This window comes from Eutrema salsugineum, unplaced genomic scaffold (assembly GCF_000478725.1).
Source record: "Eutrema salsugineum unplaced genomic scaffold, Eutsalg1_0 scaffold_10, whole genome shotgun sequence".
In the NCBI taxonomy this organism is placed as follows: Eukaryota; Viridiplantae; Streptophyta; class Magnoliopsida; order Brassicales; family Brassicaceae; genus Eutrema; species Eutrema salsugineum.
The window spans coordinates 848,883-854,001 of record NW_006256908.1 but is presented as its reverse complement, the minus strand read 5'-3'; the positions used below and the strand labels follow the sequence as shown (position 1 = coordinate 854,001).

Here is a 5,119-nt window from a genome sequence, read left to right as displayed (position 1 = left end):
CTTTCCATAGAGCAGGTGGAACGGCGTGGTACCTAGAGGCGTTTTTAACGCTGTCCTGTAAGTCCAGAGTGCATCGTCCAACTTCACATCCCAGTCCTTCCGAGTTTTACCCACTGTCTTCTCCAAGATCTCTTTGATTTGTCGGTTTGAGACTTCGACCTGTCCACTCGTCTGAGGGTGATAAGAGGTGGCAACTCGATGATGAACTCCATGTTTCCTTAGGAGTTTTTCGAAAACCTTGTTAATAAAGTGAGAACCACCATCACTTATAACAATTTGAGGCACTCCAAATCGAGGGAAGATAATGGTCTTGAACATCTTGAGAACCACTGAAGAATCATTGTTGGGGCTGGCAATGGCTTCGACCCACTTAGAAACATAATCAACAACAACCAAGATGTACTTATTCCCATAAGATGAGGGAAAGGGACCCATGAAATCGATACCCCAGCAATTGAACACTTCAACCTCAAGGATGAAATTCTGTGGCATCTCATGTCGCTTGCTGATCTTCCCTCTCCTCTGACAAGCATCACACTGCAAGATAAAGGCATGCGCGTTGCGAAACATTGTAGGCCACCAAAAGTCTCTGCTTGAAGAACCTTAGACACTGTTTTAAACGTCGCGAAGTGTCCAGTATATTCAGACCCATGAAAATGAAACAGCACCTCTGGAACTTCTGACTCTGTAATGCATCTTCTGTAAATCCCATCAGAACAGTGTTTGTACAGATATGGTTTGTCCCATGGATATCTCCTTAGCTCTCTCAGGAACTTCTACTTCGCATAGCCCTTAAAGTTCTCAGGCTCGGCCTCTGCTGCGAGGTAGTTGGCAATATCAGCATACCATGGACGGTTGGTAGCAGATACAGCAGCTGAACACATCGCAAGAAGTCTGCTTCAAATTTGAGAAGTCTTTGTCTTCTGCTGCGCAAGGTGTCGCGCGACACTAGTGTGTGGTGTTGCTCGACACCGACGTTTCTCTAACTTGAAAAGCCTGCAATTGTTCGTCAAATCTGCTCTGAAACCCTGTTTCCACATAGTAAACATTCTCTTCTGGCAGACAATCATCTATTGGTACGTCCTCTTCAACCCTGATGCGTGAGAGATGGTCTGCAACTCCATTCTCTACTCCCTTCTTGTCCTTAACCTCAATGTGGAATTCCTGGAGAAGTAGAACCCATCGTAGTAACCTTGGCTTTGCATCCTTCTTCTGCATCAAGTAATTGAGTGTAGAGTGGTCTGTATGCACAATCACTTTCGATCCCACAAGGTAGGGACTCAATTTTTCGAATGCAAAGACCACAGCCAACAACTTTTTCTCTGTGGTTGCCTAGTTCCTCTGAGCATCATCCAGGGTTCGACTAGCATAGTAAATTGCATGAAGTTTCTTGTCCTTTTTTTATCCCAGAACAGCTCCTACTGCGAAATCACTGGCATCACACATCACCTTAAAAGGAAAATTCCAGTCAGGGGGCTTCATAATAGGCGCGCTTATCAACACCTGTATGATCTGTTCGAAAGCAGTAAGACATTCATATGTGAACTCAAATTTAACGTCCTTGCACAGCAGAGCAGTAAGTGGTCTTGAAATCTTGCTGAAATCCTTGATAAATCTTCGATAAAACCCAGCATGTCCCAAGAAACTCTTTACTGATTTCGCAGAGTCTGGTGGTTGCAAGTTTGTCATCACGTCGATCTTCGCACGATATACCTCAATTCCAGTTTCTGAAACTCTGTGCCCAAGAACAATCCCATCTCTGACCATAAAGTGGCATTTTTCCCAATTAAGGATCAAGTGCTTCTCTTCACATCGAGCTAACACCTTGTAGAGATTGCCTAGACAGTCTTTAAAAGATGATCCGTAAACTGAGAAATCATCCATAAAGACCTCCATAAAATCCTCAATCATATCAGTGAAGATGGACATCATATAGCGCTGGAAAGTCGCAGGAGCATTACAAAGTCCAAAGGGCATTCTGCGATATGCGAAAGTGCCGTATGGACATGTAAATGTGGTCTTCTCCTGATCATCTGGGTGGATGGGGATCTGGAAAAACCCTGAATACCCATCAAGGAACCAAAAATACGGATGGTTTGCCAATCTCTCCAGCATCTGATCGATGAAAGGCAAAGGGAAGTTATCTTTCCTGTTTGCTGCGTTTAGCTTCCGGTAATCGATACACATCCTGTGGGTAGTCACTGTTTGCGTCAGAATCAGCTCAATCCTCTCATTCATCACAACTGTGACTCCTCCTTTTTGCAGCAGTTTCATGATCTCCTTCTTCACCTCTTCCTGCAGATTCGGATTCAGCCTCCTCTGGTGCTCAATCGACGACTTCGTCTCATCTTCCAGGTGAATCCGATGCATGCATAGGTCCGGAGAGATACCTGAAATATCATCAAGAGAATAGCCAAGAGCTTTGCGAAACCTGCGCAACTTGCTTAGCAGTAAAGTGAGCTCTGCATTGTTTAAGGAAGCATTGACAATAACAGGATAAGTGGAATTAGGTCTCAGGAATGCATACCTTAACCCTGCAGGAAGCTGTTTGAGTTCGAGCTTTGGAGCTTTTTCTTCACTCCAATCGCTGAGCTTTTTTGGCTTTTGTAGGAATTTCGATCGGTTCCTTTTGAGCCACTAACTGCATCACTTGCTCGCTAGCATCCAGCATCTTAACATATGATGCTGTAATTTTGTCCAGATGCTCTGCTTCAGATGCGGACGAGATCAGGGCTCTCTCCAATAGATCTGCAGGATGCATCTCCTGGAACATCTCCTCCGCGAACCCTGTGAGTGTGTCGACGTAGAAGGTTTTACCATCGATGGTGGGTTTCTTCATCAGCTTGTCCATGTCGAAGTTCATGACTAAATCTCAAACATTCAAAGCAATTCTGCCCTTCCTCACATCAATGATAGCATCTGCAGTCGCTAAAAAGGTCTCCCAAGGATAAGAAGATCCTTAGGTTCCTCTCCATACTCCAAGACAACGAAATCGGTTGGTATCATGCAATCACCAACCTTGATTGGAACATCTTCCAGCACTCCTTTAGGTGTCCTCGTCGATCGATCAGCTAGGATAAGAGAGATCCTCATTGGCTTGAAGTCAGTCATGCTGAGATTGACAGCGACTGAATACGGCATGAGATTGACGCTTGAACCCAGATCACACAGTGATCTCTTGAATCTCTCTGTGAAGATGGAGCAATCCAAGACAAAGCTTCCTGGATCAGAGAATTTCTCTGGAATCCTGTTCTGAATTACAGCACTGACTTGCTCAAAAATCATCATCACTCCCTTTTCATGGCTGAGATTGTTGGTCACCATTCGCTTCACATAACGCCTGATAACAGGAGTGATTTTCACAGCATCAACCAAAGGTGTCTCAATCACAAGCGTTTCCCTCAAATCCTTGCACCTTGCATCATCTAGCTCTTGCTTGGACTTCCTAGGGCTCCTGGGATAAGGAACCTTAGGCTTGTAAACCTTTTCCTCAGCAGATTTCAGACTTGGAGCAATATCAGATTCGCTCTGCAATTGGTGACGCGCGACACTGGTTGTGGTGTCGCTCGACACCGGCTCTGCAACTTCAGAAACTTCTTCATGATCTTCCAAATCCACGACCTCAGCAGCAGGAGAGTCTTCTTGGGCTCAGAAATCAAATTTTTACCACTCCTCAACGTGATGGCACTGCAGTGGTGTCTTGGATTGGTGTCAGTCTTCCCAGGAAGAAAACCCTCTTGCCTTTTAACAGAACCTGCAGTTTGGGCAACATGCGTATCGAGCTGCTTGACATGGGTGTTTAAAGCCTCGATTTTCCCATTCAGATCAAGGTACAGAGCATCGATCTTTCCATTGAAATCCACGGTGAGCTTCTGCTGTCCTTCCAGAATCTGTTCCAGCATAGACTTCACCTCATTGTCAGGAGTCTGAGGTTGAGCTGAAGGAGTGCTGTAGTTTCTGGAAAAACTGTTGTTGGAATAAGGCTTCTGGTATTGAGGCTTAGGCGTGTAACCAGAAAAGTTCTGATTAATGTTGAAGGTGCTCCTCTAATTATTTCCACTGAAGCTTCTGTTACCTTGCTGATTACCAAACCTGTGACCATGAAACCGTGATCCATTGACAAAGTTGACATCTTCTTCCTCAGCTTCATCCTCTGGTTCAAAACTCTCCACTTCCTGTGCGAATCTGACAGACTTCTTACCCTCTAGAAGGCTATGTACAGAGTCAAGATTAGCCTTCACCTCAGCAATCTGCGATCCATCCATGTTCCCAGCTTGCTTCTTTCGCTCATAATCAGCATTCTTGGTACTGCTGCTAGATGAGCACAACAGCTTCCTCTGGGTATCTGGTGTTGAAGTTTCTATTTCTCGCTGCATCAAGAGCCATATGATACCTCCAATCAACACCTCTGAAGAAAATACCCAACATCTGCACATCGATGAAGCCATGATGGGGGCAGTCTCGCTGGTACGATTTGAATCTCACCCAAGTAGCTTTGAACCCCTCAGTTGGTCCTTGAAAGAATGTCGAGATTTTCATTCTCAGTTCCTCAGACCTGGCATCATCGTAAAAGTTGTGCATGAAGGCGTTCCTTGTCTCTTTCCAAGTAGTCAACGAACCAGGCTCCAACTGCTTCAACCAATTAGCTGCTTCTCCAGCAAGAGAATAAGGAAACAGCTTGCAGAAAAATAAATCATTGGACACTCCATTGTATTTGATGCTGGTGACCAAGTCCTCAAACCTCTCGATGTGTTCCATAGGGTGCTCATGAGAGTGACCATGAAAGGGATGCTGACCCACAAGAGTGTAGTACACACGTTTGAGCTGAAAATCGTTCATTTAAAATGCAGGAGCGCGAATCGCAGACCGATTTGCATAGAACCGCTCCGGCCTGTTGTAATCTCCAAGTGTTCGTCCACGAGCAGCTGCAGGTGCAGGTTCCCTCACCTTTTGTTCTTCTGAAACATTCCTCTGATTTGGAAAGATCACAGCATCACCGCGGTGCAGGTGGTGGATTCTGGTTAACTACATCCGCCGGTGGAATGATGTTACCATCTCCATCAAGTCTTTGGCCTCTCTCATTGCACACATGACCATCTTGGTCTCTCCAGATTCCAGC

General features: G+C 45.3%; 1 non-coding gene across 1 annotated transcript; it reads left to right on the top strand.

The window, feature by feature from the left end:
• The first annotated feature begins 4,441 nt into the window (after window positions 1–4,441).
• Window positions 4,442–4,548, top strand: LOC112081752. The gene has a single exon (XR_002896673.1). It is a non-coding gene; the product is annotated as a small nucleolar RNA R71 (small nucleolar RNA).
• The last annotated feature ends 571 nt before the right edge of the window (window positions 4,549–5,119 follow it).